This window comes from Chenopodium album, chromosome 17 (genome assembly GCF_948465745.1).
Source record: "Chenopodium album chromosome 17, dcCheAlbu1.1, whole genome shotgun sequence".
Classification (NCBI taxonomy): Eukaryota; Viridiplantae; Streptophyta; class Magnoliopsida; order Caryophyllales; family Amaranthaceae; genus Chenopodium; species Chenopodium album.
The window spans coordinates 33,657,331-33,669,413 of record NC_137850.1 but is presented as its reverse complement, the minus strand read 5'-3'; the positions used below and the strand labels follow the sequence as shown (position 1 = coordinate 33,669,413).

Here is a 12,083-nt window from a genome sequence, read left to right as displayed (position 1 = left end):
TGGTCAAGTAACATTTGCAAATTCAAAATGAAAAAAGGAGTTGAGAGTCGGTTTTAGACTTTTAGGGGTTGTTTAGTTCGCAAAGGGGAAAGGGAATGACTAAAAGAAAGGGGAAAAGGGAGAATGGAAAGCAACTCCCTCATTTATTCTTGGTTATTTGTTTTACTTCAAAAGGATAGAATCGTGTCAACTACACAACCAACAACCAACTCCAGTACCCCTCCCTTCCAGCGGCACCGAGCTCCCCTACTCCCCTTCATCAGCCTTCGCTTTACCCCTCCCTGCCGGTGACCTACTCCCCTTCACCTGCAACAATGTCGCCCCTCCCTCGTCTACCGCTGCACCGACTCCATTGCTATATGTCAATGTCCTCCTTCTTCTCTCTCTTTTTTAAGTAAAATCTTTTGATAGATCTGGTAGGTTGTTTGTTAATAGAGTGTTATGTGTTGTTTTTGGGTGTTTGGGGTTGTTTATAGGGTGGTTATGGGGTTTTTTTTTATTGAGATGGTTACGGTTTTTTGGGTGATTTTCGTGGTGGTTGTGGTGATTTCATGGGTAATGGGTGGTGAATGTGGTGGGTGAGGATTATTTTGAGTGGAATTGGGTAGTTTGGGGGAACAAGGTTTGTTTTTTGGTGCATTTTGGTGGTTTCGGTGGTGGCTGGGTGGTTTTAGGTAGTTTCGATGGTGGTTGGGTGGTGGCGTCAGTGTGTCGGTGGTTTTGGTGGTAGTTAGGCGGTGGTGTCGGTAGTTCTGGTGGTGGCTGGGCAGTGGGTCAGTGATTGCGCGATGGTGTCGGTGGGCAGTTGGTGTTTCAAGGGTGGTCAAGGTAGTTAAAAAGTTGGTCAAGGTAGTTGGGTGAAGAAGAGTTTTGGGGTTAGGGTGTTTCGTGTTTCAACTGAAGTAACATATTTTTTAGACTAAATTTTGTTCCATAAGTTTTAGACTAAATTTTGTTCCATAAGTTTTTAGTATCAGTGAATGTCGATAATATTGCAATTTATTTGTTGAATTTCATTCAAGGTCTCCAAATTTTGTGTTTTTCGGGTTTTAATTGTTTATTTCTTTAGGGAAATTAAATATTCGTTTAATTGGGTAATTAGGGCTATTTGTCAAATTTCGATGGCTATTTGCCAAATTTCGATGTAAGTTTGTTTATTTAGGTTTGAGTAGAATTTGTAATGTTGTTATGGGCAAATTATGTGTTCTTGGAATTGTAAGGCTATAATTCTTCTTAGTAATTGCCATGTGAATTGGGGATTTATGGGGGTGAATTGGGGGTTTATGGGATTGTCCTAATTATCTAATAATTTGTATGGTGTAGAATTGTGAGGAAAGTTATTGGTGTTATATTAATGTTGTATTTTTTAATAATTTGTTGGTGTAGAATTAGTGGAATGTTATTGATGCTGTGTTATGAAATTGTGTGGATTGGTGGTGAAATGGAATTTTGATATGACGTAGTTAAGAAATTGGTATTTAGCTGATACCATTTTATGGTTTGTTGGTATTGTTATGATACCATCTTATGTATGTCTATTTATTGTTCTATGCCTGAGCTTTTGACATTTGTATAAATCTAAACATGTTAGAACTTAATATTAACTTGTTTGTGGTGGTGTATTATGTCCAATAAATTTGGAAATCATGTGGTTGGATTTGTGAGTAAACTGCTCTGGAGTGTGTGTAAAATTAAGGGTTTGTTTTTTTTGTTTTTTTTTGTGGTTGTAATAGTCATGGTGTCCAAGCAATTCAATGACTCCTCAGTAGGCTGTTGCAGAAGTAATTGGAGGGTATTTTACAGAATGTTTGAGAGTAAGTTTTTTTTTAAGATTATACATTTCATGAGTTTTGTTCTCTGATCATATAAGTTATATATGGTTCTGTAAATGATTGTATATACTAATCATTTTGCGTTGTACCATTTGCAGTCTAGCCTAAAAAATAATGAGGAATGTTCCGGCTGCTTCATCTTGCAAACAAACCAACAATAAAAAGAACATGAAAGTTGTGGTTGCTGAGGAAGGAGAAGATTAAAATGTTGACGGCATGATTAGTGGGTCAGATTCTGATGATATTGACTATGTGGTGGAAAAAGAAGAAGACTGTGCTGAAGCAAATTTAAATGTCGGTAACTATGAGGAGGAGTTAGAGTATATAGTTACTCATACTGATAAGAAGCGTAAAGTTGTTCCGCCGTCAAAACACCCAAGTAGACCTTGATTATGAGAAGGGTAAAGCGGTCAATAGTAGTTGAACAAGAAGAGGTACAGAAAAAGTGAATTTCAAAGAGGATGTTAAATGAGTTTGTTTGATGAGTTTGTGGATTTGGAATGGTAGATGATATTAAATATTTGTTTGATTGTAGGTCGTTAAACAACTGGGCCAAACGTTGGCTGAGGAAGGAAAAAAATGGTGTGGTATTGCGAATCAGTTGACGAAATGCAGTTGGAAGGCAAATATTTAACGGTATTTCAAAATGTCCCATTTAAATTATTCATGTATTTTTGGTGATTAAAGGTTCTTTGCATTTTTTTTTATTCATCAGCCAGCGAATTTCAACTGTTGTGTTGGTGCTTTTGTTGATGTTGTTAAGGGGTTGACTGTAGATTACGATAAAATTAAATTGTTGGAGGAAAGTGGTAATGGAGGGTTATGTGAACGTGGACTGATTGAAGCTATGTTCAAACTAAATCTCTTAGAAAATACCTCACCCTGGTGAGTAGGGAGTTTTGAAATGAAAAATTACTAACATGACTTCAATATAACATCACTAGAACATTTTTAACCTTTCACAAGAATGGGTTTAATTACGAAACATATTTGAAGGATACTAAACTCAAAATAATTAAGGGAAAAAACAATATTTTCTAATTAATTAAACTGACTTCTTATTACTTATATTAATTTGAAAGATTAAGATTAGTCTTCAAATTGAAAAGACAAGACTTAAATCTGCAAAGCCTCCATGAACACAAAAATCCTAGTTAGGCCTAGGATAGAGACGTAGTAGGGACAGCTGTGTTATAAGTGTGTAACAGCAGCTGTAAATAAATAGCTTTACTCGGCCAATGTGGTTAGGATACTGTAAGGAATATTTCAAGCATCCCACACTTGAGCCCCACTGTGATCATACACTTAACCATGGTGGCGTCCAAAGGGATGGAAGCTAGAACAAAAGAGTCACCAACAAGTTTTAGAAACTTGTAAACCGTTCACAGGGTGAAGGTCACACCCCTTCACGATTCATGAGATCGCTAACTCCATAGTGGTCCTGAACCATGACTGGATATTCGAGAATGAAGATACAAATCCATTCTAAAAGAGATTGAACCTGTCCTAAAAATAGGCCTCTACTTTATTCTTCTCATATTCATGTGCGCTTTCTGACTAACATACAATCAATATATTAATCCTAAACCTGTTTAATCTATGTTGGTTGAATATTAATGCACAAATAAATCTATTATTGGCGATCATTTGAATTAAAATCATATTAGCCTAAATAAAATTATTAATTATCTTATTAAGCGTGATTACAAGTACAAATTCCCTTTAAACCTGCAAGAAAGGGCGTGATCAAGCAATAACAATAATATCGAGCAACATAATAATATTGACACAACAAATAATCATCATCATAATCATATCGCAATCTCATCAAAGCATAATATTATTAGCAAGACCCTAGGCATGATACTAATAAGATTAATAACAAATCCTAGAATGTCACTAAACAATAAAGATCAAAGCTTTAACCCTAACATGATACTAACATGATAGAAGAAATAGGAAGCAACCTAAACATGATACTAGAAACATACATGATATTAGAAATATTAGTTAATACCCTAAACATGATACTAGGAATCATAAAGACATCCTAACATGATACTAGGAATTAATATAATTTAACCATGTATTCTATAAAAATATAGCAATAAAACAATTTACTTTGTTGCCTCATATTTCTTTCTATCAAAACAATACACACGTTAGTAACTTCAAGGAAAATATTAAATCAAACAATTAATTTAAATAATTAAAATAAGGATTTGGGACCAAACCCTTCACGTCTAGGGCGAAGGCAACTTCGAGCTTGGCTAGGTGTGTCTAGAGCTTGTAAATGAGGAATATTATATTTAGAAAAGAGAAGGCTTAGAAAGAGGGAGAAAGAATAAGCTTCTAGCTTTGAGAGAGAGAATAGAAAGATGATTGTTGATGATTGTTGGTGAATAAAAATGGGAAATACGACCCTATTTATAAGGAAAAAAGTCCCGAAACGATCAGAAAAAAGATCGATTTCGATTCGGAGTAAAACTACTCCCATCGCGGCGCGACAGTGTCCATCGCGGCGCGATGGAGCTGTCGTTTCGCGATGGTCAATGCGTTAACTCAAGGCCATACGGAGTCCTTAATCTAATTAAATTAGACTAATTAATGCCCGTACTTATCTTTTAATATCAGATTTAATCTTTCAAAACACTTGTTTTATTCCAAATAAAATTCTTTATTTTTCTAAAAGATATAATTATCCGTCCTAATTCCACTAGAATTTAAAATAACCTTCTAGATTATTCTAGAAAATTAAAGTCAATTCTAATGATTTCAGGAATAATAATTAATGGGCTCTCCACTTGATCATTGGGTCATCTATAAAGCTCATTTTAGGCCCAATTTAGTATTTTGGCCATAACTTCCTCATTATTCATCGGAATTGGGCTTATAATATATCGTTGAAAAGCACTTTTTGAGCCCAATCCAACTAAACTATTATTGGACCCTCATCATGGACCAAACTAAACTGGACTGGATATTTTCCATAAATAGAGTACGAAAAGAAATATTTTCGAACAGAAAGAAGTATTTTCTATTAAAACAACCGCATCACAAGACTTTTCACATTTCACCTTGTTCGATAATCAATAATGTGAAAAATATTCATCACTGGGTTTGGTTTTTGGGGAGACCAATGAGGTGTCTACAGATACTATCAAGACCCTTTGAGTTACAATGGTACCTTGTACATACCATCAAAGGTCTTTTTAGTTAGAATGGTGCCTTGACCATACCATCAAAGGTATGAGATATACCAACACATATCCATTTCGTTGTCAATGTAAAGACAATGTATATTCCCAAAAAGGATCAATAACTCCACATAAAGACCATTTTCATAAACATCCCAGCCATTCAAGTTCATCAACAATGTTCAGAAGAGCGTTTGGCAACGGTTCTAAAACCAAAGTCATTATCTCACAAGCCTCCGGGAATGAAATTGTGGGTGGTTAAAAAATTACCTAACATCCACGAGCTGTGATATATTTCAAACCCCAAACATCCATCACAAAATTAGAACTTGACTACAATGACATTTGTTACTGACAAGCTAAAGTTCTATTACCCAATCAAAAGTAATTCCTAAAACCACTAACTAAAATAGGTAGGGAAGTAGGGTCGAATCCACAGGGAAACAATGTTCTTTTATTTCTAATAAATTATTATAATTTAAATTATCAAGAAACAAGGAAGAATTGTGAGAATTATATTACGATAATAATTAAACTAAGGGAATAAGCAATAATAAAAAGATGTAGGGTCATAGGTTCACCAATAATTAATACTCCGGGATAAAACATAAAAATCAATTATCAATGCATAAATTAATCAGATTATGTATTATAATCACATAAATTAATCAGATTATGTATTAATACTCCGGGTTTTCGCTACGTATTATAATCACATAATTAACTTATCGGTATTAAATCGCATCTCTCGAATCTTGATTTAACCATTTATAAATTAACATGCCTATTGAAACTAAGCCTAAACATCAATTATCATCTCTCGAATCTCGAATCAATATTGCATAACTCATACAATTAAACCAGCGCTAATCTAATTGCATAGCATTAAATCAATCAATAGAAAATTAACCAAAAATATTGACAATCAACAATAATAGATTAACCCTTCATATTAATCATGGATCCCCAAGAATCCTAAAATTAAACTACTCGTGCATAATTAAAACTAAACTAATCAAAGCAATTAAATTAAACATACTCAAAATAAAACAATAATAATAGAGCTAAAGTAGAAACGAAAATAATATTAAAGGCTGATAATAACGAGAACGAGAACAAACTAATGGAAGTTATCACTAAAAACAAAACTTAGAGAAAACAAAAATAATCAAAAGCTGCAAAAGTGCACAAGTAATTTAATAAAACAAAGCTGCTAGAATGAAAACTAAAATAATACGGAGTACTCGTCGCTAATAATGAAAAGCAAAACTAAAACTAATGAAAACTAATTAAAAGCTAACCTCCTCAATACGTACTACTACTACTCCTATTTATAAAAAGAAATCCTAAGCTAAACAAGTCCACCGACTTAGCAAAGGTCTAATGGGCTTTACAACGAAGCCCACTAATGAAGCAAATAACATGCAGGCTTAAGCTCGCCCAGCTGACTACATTGTGAAATTGGACCTTTCCATTTGGGCCTATAACTGAAGTTGTGTTTTGATCCGTGGCCTTATTACTTGGTCCATAATTTCCTTCTTCTTGATATCCAAGTATTGAACTCGAAATAAAATTAGTACTCCAAACAAATCGAGCCCTTAATCACCGAACTAAATTTATCTAGCTCGGTCTTGGACTTCACATATACGGTCATAAAATAAGATCCGACTCCAATATCTATGTAGTGGCTCAATAAGTTAGGGAATTATCATAATTCTGCAAATTCTTACAAAATAATATCAACTCTACAAAAACACTATAAAACCTATATTAGTAATAAAAATAGCTCCGCAGAGCTCAAATAAGCACAAATATGACCACGGGATGGGGAATAAAAATATATATATAATAGACTCATCAAACTCCCCCAAGATAAACCTTTGCTTGTCCCTAAGCAAAGCAACGAATAAATAAATTAATACTTCACCCAAAATAAATTATTTAAATCAATAAATACGATTCAAGGTAAATTTGACAAATAAGTATCAAAGTCAACCAATCAAATTCATCCAACTACCAATCTCCCCTAACAATTGTCAAATAGAGCAAACCACAAGAACATATAGAATTCAAGACTAGTGCTCACACACTCAACTCCCATTTATGCGGCGAGTAAACGATGTATTTGATCGCTCTCCAACCAACTCTACAAAAACACTATAAAACGTATATTAGTAATAAAAATTGCTCCGTAGAGGTAAAATAAGCACAAATATGACCACGGAACGGGAAATAAAAATATATATAAAATAAACTCATCAGTTACAACAATGATAATATCCATTAGCAAGAAGGAAATCTTATCCCTACTAATTGTGTGAAAAAGGCAATATACTCGCAAGAGTATGATAGAGGTGGTTTTAAGCCAAAGTTGATGGCCAAACGAAGCGGTGGCGGCCTTGTCGAGGCACATCTCCCTTATGCCGAAGATCACCCAAATATGCCTCTTGCGTTTTGGGATTTCCAAAACTGGTGTATGGACAAATTGAAGGAAACTGACTATCTAAAAATGTTCCCCAACAAACTTCTTGTTGTTATAGATTCAATTCCCGATATCAATGTCAACTACCTGGTCATTTACAGCTATCTGGACTTCCTTGCCCCATTGGTCGTTGCCTCATACGCTGACTCTCTCCATGTCATGCGTGTAGATTCATTTATACACTACTTATACTTTCAACTGACGTGAAAATGATTTTGGCTCCGAAGAGGAAAATACCATGAGGTAGACATACACTCTAAGCGCCTTATGTATGAATTCAACGACTACGACTACATTCCCAGGGGCACTGTTGCGGTTTATTGGAATGCCTTAGGTGTAGATCGTCCTTCTTTCATACTGCATTTTAAAAGATTGTACGCCAACCTCGATCATTGGGTTTCGGTTATCACTGAATCTCGCGTAAGTAGGAACACGTTGGTCAGAATTTCGGGTCAGTTGGCTGATAGCTATCGAGTTTCTTGTTTTGCACCGCGGGAATGCACTTTAAGTGTTGTTCTTATATGGGATAAAATATTAATCCCCCGTTTCTCTGGCCGTGCACAACTTAACAATTTCGAGATTTTGGAGTCAGAAAATTAATTGGATATCACTAATGTAGAATAAACCTATTGTCTAGTTAAAAGTTTAATGCATTCAATGACCCCCCCCCCCCCAATTAGAACTTACTACTTCCATACAATGCCCCAACATAAAAATTGTACTTGCATTAAATAATATCTTTACAACAAAAGTTGTATAAGTAAATCTACCATATAAGTTTAACTTCTACAAAGTTACACAATTCCCAAAAGATCAAACCAAGAATCATGTTTATAAACCGCAATAGTAATATGAAAAATAAGAAAAACTATGATGGCGCTTCTTTCCTAAGAAGAACCACAAGATCCATCATTCGACGTTACACATACGCTGAGAAAGGAAAAGCAAAGGTGGAAGACTTTGATATTTGCAAAGAACTAAATGAACCCGGTGAAAGAGATGTAAAGGATTCTATTGGCGACATAAATCTCGAAAAGAGATCAAAGAGTCTCACCCTCCCATTTCAGCTAGTCGTTAAGAGTGGTAAGGGTTCGGGAGCTATATAAGGGTTACAGTTTCATCTCAACTACCCTTACTTGACGCTACTTGAACTTGCCAACCAAGGGAGTTTTAAAAAGGATGGCTACCACTTATTGTTTTACCGTTTGGATGTGTACAACATGGCTTTTATTTTTGACGTGGTGAAGTTGTAGAAAAGACTGATAAAATGCATGATAAACAAGCGTGCGTACAAATGGCTTGCAAAATTAGTTTTCATGTTTAAGCCATTAGAAGCTTGGTGGAAGGATGTTGATGAGCAACTTGAGAAGAATGTGCTCGAATGGGAGAAATGGGTGTTATTATTTTGGGATGCAAGTTCTCCAGAGAAAATGGAATATGTCTTCTTATTGCCGAGAAGATCAACATCACATGTGAGTGGGTCAAATTCTCACATGAGAATTTGAGAATTGAGTTCGATTTCTAGCACAATGACGACAAATTTCTTGAATTAAAAAACATGATGATAGAGGCTAACGAGTTAGATGCTATGGACAACATGGATCCCCTCCTCACAAACCTGTATATAATTAATCTACATCCTGAAGAGTACAAGCTTCGTACAGATTTGGCAGTGAAGAAACTAACAAACCAGCTTTTCTGGTATATAAAATTAAAATTCAGCAGTGACTCCTCGTACACCACAATAGACACAGATGGCAGTGAAGAAATCTGATATAGTTGCTCTACTGCTATGCCTGTTGTTGATATCTTTAGAATTACATATTTGTAACCGTCGGTATCTAGGTCTTTCTCATTGGTATCCTAGCTTATATTATGGTTGGTGCTTTGTTTTAAGCTATATTTTGGTTGTTTAAGATATTTCAGCCATAGTTTTGTAAGTTATTCTAGGGCCTAACTTATTTAAGTTCATGTTTTTAATTACGTTGATTGCCTTAAGTAATTTTGTTTGTGTTAGTAATCTTCTACTGTGTAAGTGGAATTTATCTCCTCTATATTAAGCTAGTTATGTTCTATTATTGTAATACGACTAGCTAGTTTTGTTCTGTTGTATACTGTGTAAAGGTTTTAAAATGTGTTGGTATCTTACACATCCAAGTGACAACTATATTAATATATTACATAGCTTTGAAATACCAACGGAAAGATCGTTGGTATCCTCATCCATCAATTACTAACTAACACATGCGATCTAATATAAAATAATAGGACGATGAAGGTCCTTCAAAATACCAAACTCACGTTTGTGATACAAAATGAACAATACCGCTCTTGCAATGAGGTGTTTGTGCTCTTTACTACCATCCAATCGCGATACTATGATTGAGTATTTTTGTCGTATTGGTTCGAAATGAACATCTTATTCGGAATCATACTTTCCCATGTTGTCCCCAAAGAGGCCTTATCTTCTCGGCCTGAAGTGTATGTGCTTCATGCCAGTCTGCCACACTGTTTGCGTTGTTAAAAACATTGGTAACCTCATTGACCACAATGAACGTAACATTGTACTTACTTGCAATTACTTTCATTTTTCTCGCTGTAGCCACTAACATCCGTTTTCGCTCTACAAACCCTTTAGAAGTGTTGTCTTGTTCATGCCTGAATAGATACGCTATTGAATCAAGAACACAACCCTCGTGTGTCTACATCCTTTATGAGAGTTTAACACCATTAGCTCGACTTGGTTTATAACCAAGAAAAATTGCTCTAGATTCTCAAGTTTTTTTTAACTTGTACTAAGCTTAGTGGATTTTGATCAATTGATTGAGCTGGACACAAATGAATACTTAACTGATTTAGTTGCCGGCTGGAAAAACTGGACATGCTTGTATGTAAATGGATGATTCATAGAGCCCACCATCCCCTAGATTTAGCAAGCACATTAACAACAACTGCAATCATATTTGGATTTTTTCCACCCCACATTCACCGTAAATTATTGTCACTTCACCTGTACTTATGCCGCCATCTAATATGAAATCTATTTTTGACATTTGGTGATAGATTTTTTATTCTTTTTTATAAAACCAAAATATATATCCAGATAATATATATATATATATATATTTATATATATATATATATTTATATATATATATATATTTATATATATATATATATATATATATATATATATAAATATATATATATATATATATATATATATATATATATATATATATATATATATATATATACATACACACACATTTGCTTAAAGCAGACCATGTATTTAACAATGGATTCGCAACCAACCCATTCATACATCATTTGCATCAGGATTCAAATCATTCAATAATCAAAAGATTTGTGGAAACAAAATCAAGTTGTTGTACCATAGTTGTTCTGATATACATTGGCATGAATTTTTCCAAGTACCAACTTGGGCTTGGATGGTATTTCATTTAATACCAATTCGGTAAAAATGGTATCATTGTAGACTACCAATTAGAAATAAAATGGTATTATTGTAGACTACCAATTAGAATATCAATTTGGAAAAGCACATACCATGTCGATCTTTGCTTAAATCTTTGTGTCATCGTGGATAATAATGTCACTGATATCTTCATCATATTATTGTACAAATGCAATCCAAAAAGATTGTACTATGGATAATGTAATCCATAAAGCTAGTTATGTTACTATGGATAATGGATTTTATTCAATCACAAATTTTGGTTTTATAAAAATGAATCAAAAATGTATCACCAAATGTCAAAGAATAGATTTCACATTGGATGGGGGCATCAGTATAGGTGAAGTGACATAAATTTATGGTGAATGAGGGGTGGGAAAACCCCAAATATGTTTGCAATTGTTGTTGACGTGCTTGCTGAATCCGCAGGATGGTGGGATCTATGGATCATCCATTTACATACAAGCATGTCCAGTTCTTCCAGCCGATCAACTAAACCAACTATGTATTTATTTGTGTCCAGCTCAATTAATTGATGAAAATCCACTAAGATTGGTACAAGTTAAAAAAAATTAAGAATCTGAGCAAATTTTCTTGGTTTTGAACAAAGTTAAGCTAATGGTGTTAAACTCTCATGAAGGATGTACACATACGAGGGTTGTGGTTTTTGATTAAATAGCGTATCTATTCAAGCATGAACACGACAACACTTCTAAAGGATTTTTGGAGAAGAACCAGATGTTAGTGGCTGCAGCGAGAAAATAGAAAGAAATTGCAAGTAAGTACAATGTTGTGTTCATTATGGTCCACGAGATTACCAATGTTTTTAACAATGCAAATAGTGCAACAGGAAGCACATACATATCAAGCTATGAAGTGAAGGTCTCCCTAGGATAACATAAGAAAGTATGATTTTGAATAAGATGTTCATTTTTAATCAATACAACAAAAATACCCAATCATGGTATCGCAATTAGATGGTTGAAAAGAGCACAAACAACTTGTTGCAAGGGCAGTGTTGTTCATTCCGTATCACAAACACGGGTTTGGTATTTTAAAGGACCTTCATCGTCCTATTATTTTATATTAGATTG

The 12,083-nt window shown here is 34.4% G+C and overlaps 1 long non-coding RNA gene across 3 annotated transcripts; it reads left to right on the top strand.

Annotated features, from left to right (window-relative positions):
- The first annotated feature begins 122 nt into the window (after nucleotides 1-122).
- Nucleotides 123-2,565, top strand: LOC145589593 (uncharacterized). 3 transcript variants are annotated; one of them, XR_014101761.1, is made up of 4 exons: nucleotides 123-416; nucleotides 1,734-1,814; nucleotides 1,931-2,266; nucleotides 2,368-2,565. It is a non-coding gene; the product is annotated as an uncharacterized LOC145589593 (long non-coding RNA). The 3 variants fall into 3 exon arrangements; XR_014101760.1 differs by having other exon boundaries at nucleotides 124-367; XR_014101759.1 differs by having other exon boundaries at nucleotides 127-1,814.
- Nucleotides 2,566-12,083: the final 9,518 nt, after the last annotated feature.